At 37.6% G+C, this 21,049-nt stretch overlaps 1 protein-coding gene across 4 annotated transcripts in view; it reads left to right on the plus strand.

Moving 5' to 3' along the window:
- NKAIN2 (sodium/potassium transporting ATPase interacting 2) overlaps positions 1 to 21,049 on the plus strand; it is a 978,136-nt gene that overhangs the window by 874,966 nt on the left and 82,121 nt on the right. The window lies entirely within an intron of this gene.

The following is a 21,049-nucleotide window of genomic DNA, read 5'->3' on the forward strand; positions in this document are numbered from 1 at the left end:
ATAAAAACTCTCACTTTTAATCTGGATAAGTTAAGATTACATAGAAACAACTAATAATTTTGCAAATACAACTAAGTCCTTGAGTCACATGGTGCTAAATGTTACTGTTATCATCACTGAATTGATGGAAAACTACAAGCACTTTCATTGTGTTTGTTTGATGTGTGTGTGGTGTGGTGTGTGTGTGTGTTTATGTGTGTGACATATATAATGATCTCTGACTTGCTGCACTGGCAAAGATTTTTATTTTATCCATTTCCCTTCTTTTGAGCAGTAAAAGTCAGGGTTGAAATTTCAGTTCTTTTACGATTATTTGAGTTGTTCACACTGACTACTGTGCTAGGCACTGTTTATTTTCTACAAACAGAGTAGACAGTGCCTTAGACCTTAGCTATCTGGGAAGGTACTTGTTTATTATGAGAGAAGACTTTAGGGACTACAATGAAATTGTGTCCAAAATGACAGCAGGTAGGAACATGGGCTGAGCAGGAATAAAATCAGTTTTCACTGTAAGTGAAAAATAAGTTAAAAGCTGCTTAATGTCAAGATTTGAATTAAGAAGCTTTAGTTTATGCCAAAGAATTTTTAAAACTTAAACTACTTGTAGTGATTTTGCATCAGCAAAATTACACTTGTAAAATCATATATAAGCAGACCCTTCACTTCCAAAACACTGGGCCCCTTTCCAGACCTTGTCTTCAGATTTATTTTGTTTCTATAGTTCTATGCTGGTACTTTTGTGCTTCTGAAACCCTGTCTGCTTTCAGCAATTAATAAAAATGTTATGGGTTTTGATTTGCATCACTGCAGCATATGAACTAAATTACTTTTCATCTGCAGGTTTAAAGCAGAATAAAACTCTTCGTGATAAAGTTTCATACTGCTCAGATAAGAGTCACTGAACCATGGAATCCAATGAGCCAACACCAAGGCAGCCAGGAAGAGTGGCTGCCTTTTGTTCCAGTTTATACCATTCCAGCTAAACAGTCTGCTGTTCTAGGAGGTTTTAAATGCTAAGCCCCTGTGTGGCTTTTAGAAATTGATGAATAATTTTCTGATCAAAGCAACCACTGAGCTAAACCAGAGCACAGCACAGGAAGGCACCACAACTTGTGCGTCATGGCTTAACAATGCAGTTGCCAATTCAGTGCGGTAAACTGTGCTCTCAGAAGTATTTAAAGAACAGATATTAGAAATGATGATATCTTTACTAAAATATAATTCACATTCTCCATTCAGTGCCTTCACCCAAGGGTAAAATCAAAGTTAATTTTCCTTCTACAGGGTGTCCTTGCTTTTCTTCAATGCTTCTTCCCTTTGCTCTAGTTCAGTTTTATTTAGATAACAATTGCAACATCATTACAAAGATAGGAAGTAGTTCATTAATAAGGTAAGAAATAAGGATAGGGATTATGTTTTACTTATATGCATAGCTCTCAGTGTTTAACACAGTTTGTTGCACATAATAAAGAATAAAACTCTAAATGCATGAATTAATTAAGCCGAGTTCATTGGGTTAGTTTTGCCTAGGTTTAAATAGTCCCCTTTGGTCCATAAATCCCTCCAAACACCTTAGCCTTAGCTTTCTTGTTCTTCTGGATAATCTACCCTAAATTGCTCCCATCCCCAGGTTGAGTTTCTCCCTTTTAATAACTATTTTATTCTCTTAGGGTAAGGGGTCTCTTATAAAACTGAAATGACTTTTGGTGTAACTCTCTCACAAACTCTGCTACAATTTGCCTGAAGTCTACTAGGAATTCTGTCTTCTCCCTTTCTTCTCTCTATAGCTTTTGACTTAGACCCACTTTCTGGTACATGCATTTTTCCAAATGAGCCAGTAGCTACCTTGAATTACCCAGAGCGCCCTCCCATCACCACTACCACAAAGAGCTGACTCTTAGGTCACATATCCAGTATCAGTTTGGACACTGGCAAACTGACTTGGGCCTTTGGCATTAAGCTATGTTTGAGGGTTTTCCCTTACTTGGGCTTCACCATCCTAGAATATTTCTGTTCCCTGTTCTAATTCTAGTTTCCTTTTAAAGAAAGGACTTCTCGTTTTTCCCATATTTCCCTGGATATCATATGCCAAGTTGATTTTCCTTTATCATCCAAACCTGCCTATGACAGTTCCTTTAAGGCAAGAGTATTCCAAGGGGTACGAGGGGGTTGTGTTTTGAAGGTTTAAGCAGTTGTTTACACCCCAGAACACTATTTCAAATAAAAACTAAGATGGAAGCTTCCTGAGGGCAGGGACTTCTTTTACTCACTTTATTACAACTATTGCTAATCATCTGCCTGCCTTTCTTCTAAGAAGCTGTCTTGAATCACTGTTTACTCTGTATCTATACAACAATATCAATATAACACTAGATAATGTTTATATAACTATGAGCAGTATATACATAACAGTGTCTATAACGTCCATATACAATGAACACACAGGAAGTGCTGAATTAACATTTGTTGTTACAATGAATATAATAAATGGATCTCGAGCAGCACTTTAAAAGCCTACTCTACTTAGCCCACATGTATTATCATTCTAATAGTACAGTATCATATGTTCTAACCTCCATTGACCAACGTATTTCTCATGAAACATCTATAGAACTTCAAAATAAGGATGAAAGATACACATCTTCCTCTGCTACGATTTTAGCACAATGAGGGTTCACCTTCTCCAGCTCCTTTTACTTTTTGAGTGTGAATAGCCTCCCTCAATTCTAGTTCATCTGGGGGTCCCAGACAAGAAGGGACCATTGGAACATATTGGGTACCACAAAAAAGAGTAAGGAGTGGAGATTTAGGCTTCTGCAGGGAGGTAAGGAATAGGACAGAGCTTGGTGAAATAAAAAATAGGAGGGACTTAAGCACAGGGCTGGGAGGGGAATAAGAACAGAGGGTTGGATCATGATGATGATGGATGGAAGAGGGGATATTTTAATGGTCACTATGTGCCAAAACTGTGGTAAGCATGTTACATGATTAGCTCATTTAATCCCTACAAGAGCCTAGCAAAGTTTATATTATCACTCTCCATTTTATAGAGGAGGAGACTGAGACTCAAAAATTTCATTTTTCTTTAGTTTTCCATTAAAAAAATAATGGCACAAATGAGTACAAGTAGAACTGGTGAAGTCTGAATAGGATCAGTATATTGTATCAATGTCAATATCCTGGTTGTGATATTTTACTATAGTTTTGCAAGATGTTACCTTTGGGGTAAACCATGTAAACAGTACACCCTCCCTATTTACAATAGCCAGGACATGGAAGCATCCTAAGTGTGCATTGACAGATGAATGGATAAAGAAGATGTGGCACATATATACAATGGAATATTACTCAGCCACAAAAAGAAATGAAATTGAGTTATTTGTAGCGAGGTGGATGGACCTAGAGACTGTCATACAGAGTGAAGTAAGTCAGAAAGAGAAAAACAAATACCGTATGCTAACACATATATATGGAATCTAAAAAGAAAAATGCTTCTGAAGAACCTAGGGGCAGGACAGGAATAAAGATGCAGACATAGGGAATGGACTTGAGGACACGGGGAGGGGGAAGGGTAAGCTGGGACGAAGTGAGAGAGTGGCATGGACATATATACATTACCAAATGTACAATAGATAGCTAGTGGGAAGCAGCTGCATAGCGCAGGGAGATCAGCTCAGTGCTTTATGACCACCTAGAGGGGTGGGATAGGGAGAGTGGGAGGCAGACACAAGAGGGAGGAGATATGGGGATATATGTATATGTATAGCTGATTCACTTTATTATAAAGCAGAAACTAAAACACCATTGTAAAGCAATTATACTCCAATAAAGATGTTAAAAAAAAGTACACCCTCTATTTTTAGGAATTCTTTATGCTATAAATATTACCCCTTTCTCTGTCATGTGTGTTGTGAACGTTTTCACCCAGTTTTTCAAATGCCTTTTCTCTCTATTTATGGTGTTCTTGGTGATGGAAAAAATTTCATTTTGTGTAGTCAAAGTTATTAATAGTTTTTTATTATTACTTCTGGAATTTTGAGTCATAGAAACCCTTTCCTTACACCCATGTTAAAGAGCAATTTACCCATGTTTTCTTTCAGTACCTATGTGGTTTCATTTCTTACGTTTAGACACCTACATCCATTCTCAGGATATAGTGCAAGTTCGGTCTGTTAGGAAAACTGCTGAGCAGTTTCAAGATGACATTTTTTACTCATTAGTCATGAAAGGTTTTCTTAGCACATTGACCTATGTACATTTTTTCCCTGCCTGATAAGTACTAGGTAACTAATGGCATTTGATTATTGCTCCTACAGTCCTTCCACAGAAAGAATGCAATCAGGAACAAAGTTTCAAGGACCAGTAAAAGTATCATTAGTTCCCTAGGCTCATGGGATTGTTGTCAGGACTGTCTGTGTTAGAATGTGGTTTTAAATTCACATGAATTTCTAATGCAGACAAAGAGTTTATCAACTGGCTGCTGTTAAAAAATGCTGAGGAGTTTCTAAACTGGAAGAATGGATTATACTATTTGTGGCTGTTTTCAGTGTTTGGCTTGGGAATATGGGGAAGACAACAGGCATGGCAAAGTAGACCATAATGTCAAGAGCCTTGTGGGCACCCAGTAAGCATTTGGCTCACCTTGCATGACAAGTTAGCATTTTGCTAGCTGCTTCTCACTCTAATTAATGCTTTCTGCTCTATGTATATTGCCACTTTATGTACAGCATTTATTCAAAAAATACATTTCATATTATTTGCCACCACTTCTGGATGTTGTAGAACAACACTTAGTAGTTAGGCCAAGAGGTGCAGGCAACCCACACATCATCAGCAAATTGCCATTATTTAAATCATACCTTTCTCATAAAGAACAGCAATATAATGAAGTAGGGATAAGGGACTGAGCTGCAGCAGAAATAATACACCATTAATAACAGCATAAGATAAGTTAAAATCAATTTTCAATTTCTAATGGATCATCTGGGGCTCTCCAACTTTAATATCTAATTTTCTTTTCCAAATGAGTAGAGCTAAATACAGGGAAATATTATTTTCCTATTCTTTTGAAGTTTACATTGTATAACAATGAAAATTGTTACATCAGGAACCATTTTATTTTCACAAAAATTAACAAATCCATAGATATAAAATATTCAAAAGAATCTTAAATTTCTACTATCCTGTATTTTAAGACTATAGAAATAATTATAATGAATTATTGAGTTCAAAACATCATCAACTTGGATTAAAACAGTATATTGTAGAATTATTTGAATCATAAACAGAGGTAGCTCTTACAAGGCACCAGTATGTTTGTACAATAAGAATTTAAGTTCTTCAGCATCTAGTTCAGTTTTAACTTTTCATTAGTGTATTTCCATAAGAAATCCAATGTAGTCAACTCTTACCTCTTGCATACTGTAATATCTTTGGAGCTATCTAATCCAAGGTAGTTCCTAGAACCATCACTCCATCTCCTACTGTTAGCTGATGTGTGGAAAGAACGTAAAAAAAAAACTATGGTAATTTTCCCTAAACTTGAAGCTACACAATGTCAAATCAGAAAGTTAAAGATAAATGTAGAAAATTAATTACTCATGCAAACTGATTAGTATAGATTAAGAAGCTCATAATAAAAATTGAACCTCTTCCCACTAGCTGTTTTGGCAATATAAAGCTATGATGACTCTTAAACATAACATAATTATGATGGTAAATTTGCCATTACAAAATAGATCATAAAATGCATTCAAAAGGCTAACACAATTCATATTTAGATGATCCGCCTTTGGATTATTTATATTACTCATCCCTCCAACATAAGTGTATTTAATTAATCTTTGTAAAGTACTGTAAAATTAAATGTATCGATGATGACTTTCAACTCAGAAAATAACCCAACATCTGATTAACGAGAATGCAAGGATTTGCCAGCCTGTAAAATGTGTATTGTTTTTATTTGTTATAACTATTACTTTAAAAGTTAAAATAACTGCTAAATACTGATGGGAATGGCTCACTATTTTTTTAATGGGCAATACCAAATTGTGACATGGATCTGAAGAAATGGGAAATATTATTTGCTTGTGGGAATGCAAACTGGTACAGCCACTTTGAAAGACAGTTGGCAGTTTCTCACAAAGCTAAACAATCTTGCCATGTCATCCAATAATCATTCTACTAAGTATTTACCTACATGATTTGAAAACTTATATCCACACAAAATCTGCACACTAATGTTTATAGATGCCTTATTCAAAACTGCCCAAAATTGGAAACAACCAATATGTCATTCAATAGAGAATGTATAAATAAACTGTGGTACATCCAAACAATTGAATATTGTTCAGCATTAAAAGAAAATGAACCACAAAAGACATGGATGGATCTTAAGTGCATATACTAAATGAAAGAGTCATTTAGAAAGGCTATGTACTGTATGATTCCAATTACATGGCATTCTGGAAAAGGCACAACTATAATACAGTGAAAAATATCAGTAATTGCCAGGAGGGAGGGGCATAGGTGGTAAGATTGAATAGATAAATTATAGGGGATGCTTTAGGGTGGTGAAACTATTGTTTTTGATATATTAATGATGGATACATGAAATTATGCATTTGTTAAAACCCATACCACATCAGAACATAAAGAGTAAACCTTAATGTATGAAAAAATATTTTGGAGGTTCCATGACCCCAGAAAGGAATGCAACCTGTGAGAAGAGACTTGAACTCCATTACAAATGTATGAAACAACTTCACTGAAGGGGATGTGAGGGAAGGTGCTGACCTAAGTAACTTTGGAAATGAGTAACTTTGAAAATGAGTCTGTAAGACTGAAAGAAAAAGAAACTGCACATAAACATTGTACTCTAGTTGATAAAGTTACTTTCCATGGGAGCACAGGTTCATAATTCTGATACTGCTACACATGTATACTGGGATTGAACAATTAAGTGAAAGGCTGTAGATAGTGGAAGCCAGATTTCTCACTGCTGTAGTGGGAGACTGCAGATAAACGAGGAAAGAAGGCTGAATGATCTAATAGATTAGAGTTGTAGACATCAGTATGAACTCATGTTTAGCTTAATGTAGATACATATAGTTACATATATAAATATATATACAGTTACACATATATACACACATGGATACATATACACAGTTACTATATACACATATTTCCTTGCTGTCAGCTAAGACGACCTGAAGCAATGACACCCCCATAGAAATGAGTACATCTAATGCCCAGATACTGGTTTCTAATCCGTTGTCCAATAAGAAGAACAAGGGGTCCTTAAAACAATAGTTCATGAGTCTGGAATATCTTGTAATACCAGAAAGTAGAGAAATATATACGTATATTTAAAACCAACAATGTTGGGGGTATGTCAAAAAACATGAGAGCCAATCATTAATGGCCAAAGTTGGAAGAATTTGTGCAGTAAAATAAAGGAGTTGTATTAGTCTGTTCTGGCTGCCATAATAAAATCATAGAATGGGTGGCTTAAACAACAAATGCTTATTTTCTCACAGTGCTGGAGGCTGGAGATCTGAGATCAGGGTGGCAGCATGGTTTGATTCTGGTGACAGCTCTTTTCCTGGCTTGCAGATAACTGCCTTCTAGCTGTGTGCTCCCATGGCCTTTACTCAGTGCACGCACAAAATAGAGAGAGCAAGCTCTCTGGTGTCTCTTCTTACAAGGGCAATAATCCCAGCAAACCTGGCTCCCACCCTCACAAATTCATCGAACTGTAATTAGCTCCCCAAAGCACTGGGGGTTAGAACTTCAACGTATAAATTCAGGGGGCAGGGGACACAAACATTCAGTCCCTAACAGTAGTGTTGGATTATAACCCTCATTTCCCATATCCAATAAGTATGTTGGTTCCACTCTAAATATATATATCTCTCTTGGATCTTGACCTTATTTGCTATTATCTCTTCTGGGTTTTATTATCTCCCCCTGAACTACTATCACAGCCTCAGAAATGGGCCCTCTGCCTTCAGCCTTGTCTACAGTTCATTGTATTTTACAAAGTGACCCAGAGTCACCTCTTTAAGTATAGCTGTTACTATGCTTCTCCTTTGCTTAAAATCCTTAAATGGCTCCTCACTACCCAGATTCCTCAGCGTGGCCCTTTATAAACTGACCCCAGATTACTTTCCACCATCTCTCCCTGACAGAACCCAGACATCCTATCAACCAGGACAAACACAGCTTACATCCAAAGAGAAATTACAGAAGAGACCTTCTAACAGACCTTGACTGACACTCCAAGGGCAGGAAAGAAATGAGGAAAGTTGATGGAATGTCAAGAAAATTAGTAGCAAGCAAATGACAGACACCACCTAGCTCAAGGCACAGATTTAAATGGGTAATGTTTCATAAATATTTATTGAAAAGAACTGAAATCAATTCAAAAATGGTAGATAATGGATATAAGAGCATTTCTGCTTATGTCACATTCATGGAAAAAGATAAAAATAAGTGTTCTACTTTACACATAGTATGCACTTTAAACACTTTGCATGGAAATTCTCCTTTGGACTTTTGAAAACTCTTCACATGACGTATTTAATATCTGTGAAGTTTCCTCCATCTTCATTCCTCTTGCCGTCTCCACTGTTCTTGAAAAGCTGGTTGGCACAAGCAATATAGTACAGAATTTAATCTGATGGCATATACTCATAGTTTTTTGGCCACCATGATGTTTAAGTAATAAAAATTTGAGCAACATTTTTAAAAATGGAGAATTCACATTTAAATCTGGATTTCTGGCTTCCCTTGAAAAATGTTAATTTCTGTGATTCAGAGCTTTTATTGCTGCACAGCAACATTCTGTGAGAACAGAGTGGCACTTGTAGCTGGCCAAGTCCACTCAGTAATTACCTCTCTCACTTCTGTAGGCATTTGAGTTTGAGTCAAACAGACGTTCATGAGTCTTGATTCTGTCAATAACCAAGAGGGAGGACCTACGCATATTATACAAGCTCTCTGTAGCCCACTATCTTCAGCTATAAATTTGGGATAATAATAATCTGTCAACAGTAGTGTTACTGTGGCGAATGGGTGAAATAATTTATGTAAAGCATTTTAGCACATAGTAATCACTCCAGAAATTTTAGTTATTTAATAACTATTTGAAAACAATGTCATTGTTTTTTGTTTTGTTACTACTAACAAAGGCATAGAGTTGAGAATAAAAGTAATAGAATGTTGGGAGAAACAAATAGTAGATTAGTTTTTCTAGGAAGCATAGTTCTGCTGTTAATATTCGATGTAAATTTGCAATAAAGGAGAGAAAGACTAAATCATCCTCTTAAAATTCTTTATGATTTTCTTCATGATAATTCACTATCCTGGTCCTAATGCCTGTCTAGCCATTTTGCTACCTCATTTGACAGTACCATTTCCTCCATATGTGCCCTAAATATGAATATACCACAGCAGTGGTATGCTGAAAACAACTCATACCAGCTCATAAGGAGTCAATTGTTAAATTTTTGTGAATTTTGCAACCCAGTAACATCAGCCATGATGGGAGTATTTACACAGTGGAATGAGCAGATGCTGGATATTAGGACTATTTTCTCCTCGGAGAGTCTCTGCACACCACCAACCCAAGCCTATGAGGTTCTCTGTCAGCTTTCTCCCTTAAGAAACTCATTCATCCTCATGGTTTCAACTCTCACTTAAACTCAGACTTCACCCACATCTCACACTAAGAAGATTCTGCAAAGCAAAGGAAACAATCAACAAAAGGAAAAGGCAACCTACAGAATGGAAGAAATATTTGCAAACCATATATCTGATAAGAATTAATTTTCAAAATATATAAGGAACTCATACAACTCAATAGCAAATGATGATGATGATCCAATTTTAAAAAATGCTCAAAGGACCTGAATTAACATTTCTCCAGAGAAGACATACAAATGGCCAACAAGTCTATCAAAAGGTGCTCAATGTCACCAGTCATCAGGAAAAGTGCAAATCAAAACCACAATGAGGTATCACCTCACACCTGATAGCATGGCTATTATTTTAGAAAGAAAAAAAGATAAACTTTGCCAAAGGTGTGGAGAAAAGGGAGCCTTTGTACACTGTTGGTGTGGAAATGTAAAGCCACTATGGATAACATTATAGAGGTTTCTTAAAAAATTAAAAATAGAACTACCATATGATCCAGTAATCCCACTTCTGCATATATATGAAGGAACTGAAATCAGGATCTCAAAGAGAAACCTGCATCATTTTTATCCATTGCAGAATTATTGACAATAGCTACATTATGAAACAACCTAAATGTCCATTGAAAGATGAATGGATAAAGAAAATGTGATACACACACAAACACAATGGAATATTATTCAGCCTTTAAAAAGCAGGAAATTCTTCTCTTTGTGATAACATGGATGGAATGGAGGGCGTTATGCTAAGTGAAGTAAGCCACACACAGAAGACAAATACTCCATGACCTCATCTGTATGTGGAATCTAAAACAGTCAAATGCAGGGAAGCAGAAAGTAGAATGATGATTAGCAGAGGCTGGAAGAAGGGGGACACTGGGAAGTGATGGTCACAGTGTACAAAGCTTCAGTTATGCAAGATAAATAAGTTCTGGAGATTTACTATATAGTATAGTACCAATAGCTTACAATGCTATATTGTATACTTAAAATTTTCTAAGACGGTGAATCTTATGTTGTGTTCTTACCACATACACATACTAATACTAATTAATAATAGTAACAATGGGGTGGGAGGAAATTTTGAGAGGTGGTAAATATAACTATGACCTCGTTGGTGATGAAGGTTTCACAGGTGTATATTTATCCCCAAACTCGTTGAGTTGTATATATTAAATATGTACAGCTTTTTAAATGTCAATTATACCTCAATGAAGTGGCTTAAAAAAAATCTAGCTTTAAACCCCCTTCTTAACTTCATCATTGTCTTTAATAACCTGGTAAGTACTTCCAAACAGCATCCTGCTCAGGCCCAGCATTACTGTTGATATTTCTTAGGGCTGCCAGAACAAAGTGTCACAAACTGGATGGCTTAAAACAAACAAACAAAAAATGTATTCTCCCATAGTTCTAGAGGCTAAAATCTGAAATGAAGGTGTCAGCAGGGCCATGCTCCCTCTGGAACCTAAGGGGAGAATCCTTCCTTGCTTCTTTCTTCCTGCCTTCTGGCTGTAGCCCTCAATTCTTTGTATTCCTTGGCGTGCAGCTGCTTCACTCCAATCTCTGCTTCTTTGTTACATGGGGTTCTCATCTCTGTGTCCAAATTTCCTTCTTCTTATTTATTTATTTATTATTTATTTTTGCGGTGCGCAGGCCTCTCACTGTTGTGGCCTCTCCCGTTGTGGAGCACAGGCTCTGGACATGCAGGCTCAGCGGCCATGGCTCACGGGCCCAGCCGCTCCGCGGCATGTGGGATCTTCCCGGACCAGGGCACGAACCCGTGTCCCCTGCATCGGCAGGCGGACTCTCAACCACTGCGCCACCAGGAAAGCCCTCCTTCTTCTTTCAAGGACACCAATCTTATTGGATTAGGACTCACCCTACTGATCTCGCCTTAACTTGATTATATATGAGAAACCTCATTTCCTAATAAGGGCACATTCACAGGTATTGGGGGTTAGGATTTTAACATATCTTTTGAGAGGATAAAATTCAGCCTATAACCATTATTAAAACCAAACATTCAATCAAATAATCGCCTCTTCTAGATTTACTCAGTTCTTTCCGTTTATACACCTTGGTGATGTTTCTGAAATCTTCATGTTCCTCGGTCTCCACTGTCAATACCCATTCATCAGATTCTGGGTAGTGTGTATTTTATGCCACTGCTTTAACTATTGCAATAATTCCCTACAGGTCTTTGCATCTACTGTCATCTAGCTTTCCTTCCAAGGCAAACTGCATTATATTTTTACCACCCACCCTGTCCAAAAATTTTTAGTGTCCTCCCATTGCCCATATAAAATGTAAATGCCACAGCCTGTTTTGAAAAGCTCTCTACACTAGAGTCTTGGTTTACGTTTACTTAGTCATGTTGTTTCAGATTCACTCAAGGCATCCCACTCCTCAGTAGAAAGTGTTGGATTTCTTCCACAAATCTTCACCAACACCTGCAAACCTCTTAGTCTGAATATGCGTGGTACTTGTTTTCTTGGCTCATGTAACATAGAACAATTTGATTATTCTTTACTGTTTATTCCCCCTTTCCTCACACAAAACTGTAGGAACTTTAGGGCAAGGACTTTGTTCCTCTACCCTGGCATATTTCCTTGTTCTTGGTAGACATTCATAGATGCTATTTGATTCTGATATTAAGATTGTTGTCAATGAGGATATTAATGGGAGATTAAATGGGTAATATTAGGGTCAAAATGTTAAATGACCTTACAGGATATCACAACTGCCTCAAAATGACAAGTTTGAGAATTGCTATAATGCCATAATGTAGTAATTTTTTAAAGATTAAATTAAGTAGCTAATCATTCATTATTCACTCACTGAACATTTATTTTTCCTACTATGGGTCTGGTACTATATTAAACAACAGGAATATGGCATGCATTCTTCCCTCAGTTATCTCTCTATTCATAGAAAAGCTCAGAATGTACATATGCATACACAAAATATGTATAACTATGTGTATATATACATGTGCGTTTCTATATGTGTGTACATATGTGTGTGTATACATACACACACAGAGGGAGTTAGAGAGAGATTTTGTTATTAACTTTTCAAGGAAGGAGGAACAGATACACTTTTCTCCCTTACATAATCGATGCCGTAGCTATATAGCACTCTTTGAAATATATGCAAATAAAATTTTACAAAGAGTCAAATCAGATAGAAGCTGCACTGTTCAGTAGTATTGCAATTTATAAGAGAACAGACTCTGGAGATTCATATTCTATTTGTTCTCCCCTCTAGGAAAAATACACAAACATTTTATTGTTCTTCAGAGAAAAATATCCCATTCAAGATGAAGATAGCTTAAATTCACAAGCAAATGAAAGTAAAGCATGAGATTTCTTTGTAATAGGCCCAGAAAAACTCCTAAAGCACAATAGGAGCACAGTTTAGAGTGCATAATTCAGGACAGAACTGCAGAGAGGTCATTAAAAGTGAACAAAAAGATTGTAAATGTGCAAATGTACTGTACAGAAAGTATTCACAGAGCATAAAATATGCACTGCTATATATGGTGTAAATGTAGAGGTTACGTAGGGCATTATATTAAAGGAAGATCATAGGACAACAAAGTCGAAACAGAAAAGACATCTACAATATACAACCTTTCAACAACCATGGGCTCTGTACATAAATTCAGGGAGAGAGCTGACCAGCATGAGGAACATGAGATCAGGAGCCTAGTGCATATTCTCTTATCACTAGCTAAACTTTAGGGAGGTTGGCCTTAAGCTGACAGCTTTCTGTACACCCTGTAGTGAAATTCTTATTTTTAACAATACCCACATTTTGAAAGAGACTAGATTCCTATTTTCTTCTCTTCCTCAGAGAAAAAACCCAAAACTTTACATATATAAAGAACCTGACAGATCTAATTTAATTTTCTCATAATATAGAGGAGGAAACGAAAGGCTAGGAAAGTTAAGTGACTTGCCTGAAATCATAGAGCTCTTAGCTAGAGTGATCTGATGACTGAATCCATTCTGTGAAATAAGAGAGAGAGAACCAGTTCCCTTTACTTTACATGTATATATAGATATATACATATACTGAACAAATAGGTATATGAGAAAATAAATGTAAATAAGAAAGTAGAGCTAATATATAATTATACAATTACATAATGTGGCTTACATGCTTTACTCATTAGAAAAATATGATGATCTGTACTGGTTTGTCTAAATCCTCATCTTTTTTTTACTATTGTAGTTCTTTTTCACTTATTCTTTTGTGTGCTATCATTGTACATACATATCACCTGCATTAAAATAATTACTTTCTTGAAACTTGGATTTTATTTTAATTGCCTGGCATTTTCTGTCCCGCCTTCTGCAATGGCTCAGAGTTGGAGGCATGAAGTATAGGTTCTTCCCCAACTATGTTTCAGTATTTCTGGTTGTCCTTCCCACTAACTACTGTCAAGATGCTTGTGCAGATGCTTGACCGTGCAGAGTATACCCTGCAAAATGCCTGGCACCTGCTATAGTCTACACTGCCTTCCGGAGCTGATCTGTGTCTGCTCTCTTTGTTCTCTCATCCCTGTTCAGTCTCACTCTGACCTACAAGGGAGACCAGCTACCTAATTTGTGAGGCCTCATGCAAAATGGAAGTGCAAAGCTCCTTGTTTAAAAGTTATTAAGAATTTCAAGACGGGGACAGCAGGACATTAAACCAAGTACTGGGCCCTTCTAAGCATGAGGCCCTGTGTGACTGCACGGATCTCATGCCCGTGAAGCCAGCCCGACCTGCAAGGGTGAATGGAAGGATTGGAGTACTGTTATAGCTTTTGGCAGGAAGAGACTTGCTTCCAAGCTAAATTCAGCCTACTGTGCAGAAGCCATTGACTGAATGATACTTCCCATCTCACTCTATCGCACATCCCCGCTGGCTGCCCTGCCATCTGGGGTATTGTTTCCTGTGCATTTTCACATGGGGATCTCCAGGACTAGAACTGAGGTTGCCTGAATAATTCCATGTGCTTTTCAACTCTGTTACCATTCTTCTGATTTTTCTTGATCTTTAGATAGTATCTGTGAAAGTCTCTACCACAGTCCTTGGCATAGAAGAGATACTCAGTATGACATTTTTATTAAAATACTCACAGATTCATAGACATAACTGAAAGGGACTTAATCAAACCTCCTCATTTTCCAGAGGAACAGATTCTCTGGAATCTGTACCTGAATCGCCGAATCTCAGATAAAGATGCTTAAGATCACAAAGCGTTCCTGACACACCCACCTCCATTTCTCTTTCCTTTTGCCCAATGCTCACCTTCAGGGAATTCTGTCCCTGCCTGATGCTATGCTGGAAGTTTTCTTATCCAAATTATAAACCTATTCTGTTTGGAAGTATGAGATGCTTATTTTCTTTTCCATTATTACCTATCCTAAACATAAGAAGAAGCAGGGGTTTCCCTGGTGGCGCGGTGGTTGAGAGTCCGCCTACCGATGCAGGGGACACGGGTTCGTGCCCCGGTCCGGGAAGATCCCACATGCCGCGGAGCGGCTGGGCCCGTGAGCCATGGCCGCTGAGCCTGCGCGTCTGGAGCCTGTGCTCCACAACAGGAGAGGCCACAACAGTGAGAGACCCGCGTACCGCAAAAAAAAAAAAAAAAGAAGAAGCAAACACTGTAATTTCATTTACTCAACAAGTGGTAACTGAGCAATTACTAAGCATTATGCTAAGGGCTGGTGTAAGTACACGAAAAATATAAAAAGGGTTCATGATCTTCAGAAGCATAATCCAGCCATGAAGCAGCTAAGTAACCCTGGAAGGCAGGAGAAAATTGCATGCCAAATGCTTGTTAGAGAAAATTACAGGGGTCCATTGACGTGGGAGATCAGATGAGGTGAGACTGGCTGGGGAGGACCTTATGGGCTCCCAAAGAACAGGAAGTATACATCAAGATGGTGGAGGAGGGGCCGTTAACATGGACAGGGGCCCAGAGACCAGAGCTAGCATGATTTTTCCATTGACAGTGGAGCTGCTTAGTATTTTTCTCCCATTATGCTTAAATGTACTTTGCAAACAAGTATAGTGAACCACTGAAATAAATCAAAATCAAAATCTTCTGAAGAAAGCAGAATTACAAAACAGTCAATAATAAAAGATGGCAGAGCAGGAGGCCCTCACTGGTGAATGTAAAGAGACAGAAAAGAAGAATGAGGCTCTGAAAGAGAAGGCAGATTCCTTGGCCAAGGAGATCCAGTATCTGAAAGATCTGATAGAAGTGGTCCTCAAGGCAAGGGGGAAGAAGAGGATCCCCTAGTCAGGGTAGTCAGGAGTGTGTGTGCTTGTACGTAGGAGGCTAGTGCTGAAGCTGTGTGTTTTAATAAATTATTTTGTAGTGAAAGTAAAAAAAAAATAATAACTTATTATATTATATTAATATATATTATGTTAATATATATTATATTAACGTATATAGTATATGTTAATAATAATAACATACACTTCTAATTTCTGAGTCCTAAGAAATTGCTACCTGACAATCTTGGTGGAAGTTAACCAAACACATCATTAACCTTGGTAAGAAGCAGCCAAAACTATATACCAACACATTCACAGCTATCTTTGCTCAAAAATTCAAAAACTGTTAGAACTGTGTGAAAATGTATAAGGAAGAGCACGTAAGAGGAGCCCTCCTGAGAAAAGAATTCTTATTTTCACCTATAACCCACATTTATAACAGCAGCAAACCAATTGTTGGAGCTTAACAGCATGATGCATTCTCAGTTACAGTTATCCACACACATCAGCCAGTGATAGTTCCTCTGTCGTATAGTATCTTCCCATCTGGGTTAGCTAGGAAGTGATTATAATATGTCATCTTATCATGGTTAAAAATAAACCCTTGGAATTTAGAACTTCATACAGTTTGTCAGATATATTTAATTGAGTTAAAGAAGCCATTCCACAGATCAAATCCCACTGGCATTATGATAACATAAGTAACAGTATGCACAAACATAGAGAAGTGCAGGGTAATGGAAATATATGAGGGCATAAATACTTCAAGGGAAAGAGTAATAGTAAAATAAAATTTGATTTAAGGTTCGAATGCTCTATGAGGTCTAATGAATGTTAAACAAATGTGGTCTAACCCTGAGCTTAGATCCTCTAGAATAATAATCCTGGTTCCATGTTTATCTCCATCCATATCCTATTTGATATGGGCATTAGATCAATTAGCATCAAACCCTGAATATTATAAAAGTAGTAATAATATTGGCTATGATAAACAGCAAGCTCAACCATTTCTTTTTAATGTTTTTGCTGTGCTTGGCAAAATGCCTGCCAAAAGTTGTTACCTAAGCAATCTAATTAAATAAGATAGTATGAATGTAGTTCTTACCCTTGGATGATAAAATATAACCAAGAAAAAAAGGAAAATAAATTTTAAAATAAAATAACTTTAAATGTCCAAGGAGTGGTTCAATAATGTATAGTTTTTTAAAAATGCATTCCCTATCTTTATTCCACAGGGCAAAATTATAATATTACCTTGTAAAGGCAATATTTTGGGGTCTAAAAATAGGAAAACAATGGAAATTATTGCTATGCCATTTAGCAATTTTGTTGCTGTTCTTTATCATCAATCATGAATTTTTTATTATGCATGCAACGTTTCTTCACCTAGACTGTGCATCTATGAGGAGCAGTTACCAGAAGACCTTGATTCGCATTCTGATTCTAAGAGTCATTTTGGGAAAATCACTTAATCTCTTTCAATCTCATTTTCTTCATAATAAAATAGAGCTCAACATCTCTCTTACAGCATTTGTATAAGAGCTAAGAGATAAAGTGTATGAGAAAATGATTTGCAACTTGCAATGTATTACACACATTACTTCTTTATTTTAATGGAGTTTTTTCTTAAGCAGTTTAGAGATTCTGTTTTCTTCCCTGTGTGTCTGTGTGTATCATCCTTCACAAATAACTGTGAAGTGACTTACAGTGGTGGCTTACAGAGCACTGTGGACAAAGGCCCTTCTATACTGTTATCATTGAGAGACATTACTGGTAATGTTTGGGGACAGTTCAGGGATACACAATCCATCGTCATCATAGCATATCTCTGGGGATACGAGCGGGAAGTGGAAGTCATGAAGGCTTGACCAACTATGTTGAGAAATGAACAGGCACCGTACACATCTTGAAGATGGATTGGGCTTATGATCTTTTCAACCAGGTGGCAAATGGGATCAGAGTTAGCATTACAAGCAACCTGATGCCTAGGCCAGCAGAAAAACAAAACACTTCATGATTCAGAAACAGCCTGTGTGTTCATGCTGCCTGTATATGAGACGGTTAGTTCCCCTAAAGAGGCCTCATGATGTCTGAGTAGCTCCCTCACAATTAGTGTGTTATGGCAGAAGACAGGTTGACAGGAGATAGACTGCTCCAGGCGGCAAGCAAAGCATGGGGAAGGTAAAAGTGCTCTGTGCTCTTGGGGGAGCTTCTTCTCCAGCTTTGTTTTGTCTGAGACAAAGGGGCCTAGAGAGGAACCTACTTAATGGCTGGTGCTTCCATTTGTGCCCGGAAGTCAACTGCATTTCCTCTAGTCTTCTCTCAAAGATTCTCATCCAAAATAACCAGAGGTTGGTTATCTCTCTTTTTCCCTTTCCCTCTCATCATTATGACATTTATATGTGCATTTTAAGCATTACGATAACTAAGGAAGGAAGAGTAATGGAAGGGAGCCAGTAGGGAAGGGGTGGTTAATTCATAGCCCACATAATCTACACCCAGAGAATCTATGTATGCAAGTATTTATTTCAACAAATATTTGCTGAATACCTATTAAGTACAATCACTGAGGCCCAAAGAATACTTTACAGAACAAGACAGACAAAGACCCTACCCTCTAGAGCTCACATTCCAATGGAGGAGACAGAAAATAAACATATACGTCATATAATGTCAGGCAGTGACAGGGGCTATGAAGAAAAATAGAGCAAGGTACAAAAACGGAGGATAAATGGTAGGAGGGATTAGTTCTGGAAGGGCAGAGAAGGCATCTCTGATGACATTTAAGGACCTGAATGAAGTGGACATGAACCATGTTAATATCTATGGAAGGAAAATTCCAAAGTAAGAGGATAGCAAGCGTAAAGTCCAAAGATGGCAATGAGTTTGCCATTCTCAAGAAAGTGCAAGATAGCCAGTGTCTTTGTGAAGAGTTAGTGAGAAGGAAGACCGTAGAAGAGAAATTTGGAGAAGCCAGATCAAGTGAGATGGTGAAGGCTGTGATTAAGACTTTGGATTTGATCTCATTATATTTTTTAAGACCTAATTATATTTTTAAAGATTTTTTTAAAGATTTTGAACCACAGTGCAAAGAATTCATTATGGGAAGAGTGAAATTCCATATAGACCAGTTTGGTTGCAGCCAAAGTACGTCAGGTGAGAAAAGATGGTGTCTTAGACCAGAGTGGTAGAGCAGAGGAGGTGGCAAAAAATGTTCAGATTCTGGCTATACTTGGGGATCTGCCCAAAATGTGCACATGAGAAGAAGAAAAATCACGGATAACTCCTAAATGGACAACATTTGAATAGTGATGTTATTTATTCAGATGGGGAAGATGTGAAGGAGTAGAATCAGAGTAAGAAAATCATGATTCTGGACTGAACATATCAAGTTAGATATCTACTGTACAAGCAAGCCGAGGTGCCGACCAGGCAGGTGGATATAGCAACCTGAGCTCAGTGGAGAGGTCAGTGCTGGAAATAGAAAATTGGGATTCATCAGTATTTAGATATGATTTAGATCCAAAAGATCAAATATTAAAAGATAATAACTCATTTTTTCCATTAAAATGAAAGTAGAAATCTAATAGAAATTATTCCCTGATTTCACAGGAACTACAACCCAGGATTTTTAAGTATTGGAGATGAATGCTGAAAATAACACCAGTGTGAATCACAAATACTACACTACACAGGCTCTGACTAATCCGCTATGGAAATATAAGGCCCCTCAGACAGAAACGCAGTGTGTGCTTATCTCTGACTAGAAACACTAAATCAGGTGAGAATAGAAAATGAGGAACTGAACTTGCACTGAACCTTGGGGCAAAGGCAGCTGAAGGCAGTTCTCATCATTTATTGTGATTATGATTCTGTATTGTACCCTCATCTTGCAATTTGTGAAGGCAAACTGCTTTATAATTGATTTTACTAATCCCTCACAGCCTACTTGATTTATGTGCCTTTTGGTCTCTTTTATTGTCCTAATTCACATGCATTTTAACATGTAAGCCACTTTGATCCTCCTTAGAATATAAATCATAAAAACAAATGTTTTATAACAAACAAGTTGAGTCAGTCAGTAGGTAAACGATACAAGTTTAACTTTATCAGTGAAGAGCAGAGGCCTAGGGAAATTCACTGACTTTTGTCATTAGCAAGCCAACAACAAGAGTGGAGCACTTATATTCCAACAGGGTCAATGTCAAGGCTGGGATGCTGCCCTCATCAACTCCTCACTTTTCATATCCCGGAGCATAGCTATGCTGTAAGATGCGGCAAACAATACCTCCTCTGGATCCCATGCGCCTCTCACTCTGATTTTACCATTTAGGCACATTGCCTTTACCTGACTTCTTCTGTCACAAACAAATTGTGTCCTCCCCTCCCCAGCAACTTCCTTGGCAGACGCCCAGGGAGTGCCTTTTCACCCTCTCCATCACACCCTCACCCAGAACAGCACTCCAGCCCTGGGCTTGTGTGTGCCTGGGGTTCTGCTTCCCGGAAGTTGGTCAGATTTTAAAAGCATGGGTCTGTTACTTTGAAAAAAAGACAATGCAGATAACATGATCAAAACATTAAAATTATAATTCATTCAAAAATTAATTCCTTCAAAATTCAGAAGTGTTAGCCTAAGCCTTTAAGAGTAGAGACCTTGTGAGTCCTGCTCACTGCTTCCTCCTCAGCTTCTGGCATTATGCCCGGCACACTGTAGGCCATCAATAAACAGACACTGTGGCATCATAGAGACAGGGCATTGTAGAGGTTGAAAGTACAGACTCTGGTGTCAGATCCACTGGGACAAACCATAGTTCTGCTCCTTACTAGCCATGTGACCTTGGCAAATTACCTAATCTCTCTATACCTCAACATCCTGGTCTGTGAAAGCAAATAGCACCTGCCCCAGAAGATTTTTGTGAGATTCAGTAAACCACTACACATATAAAACTCAGAATGTCGTAAGCCCTCAATGTGTTTTAGATAAAGATTAGATTGAAGATGAATTATTTAAGAATTGAGAATGTTATGTGTATGATGAGTTAAAATCCCCATTTCGCCATTTATTCCATCAT

The sequence above is a fragment of the Globicephala melas genome, chromosome 14 (genome assembly GCF_963455315.2).
Source record: "Globicephala melas chromosome 14, mGloMel1.2, whole genome shotgun sequence".
Lineage (NCBI taxonomy): Eukaryota > Metazoa > Chordata > Mammalia > Artiodactyla > Delphinidae > Globicephala > Globicephala melas.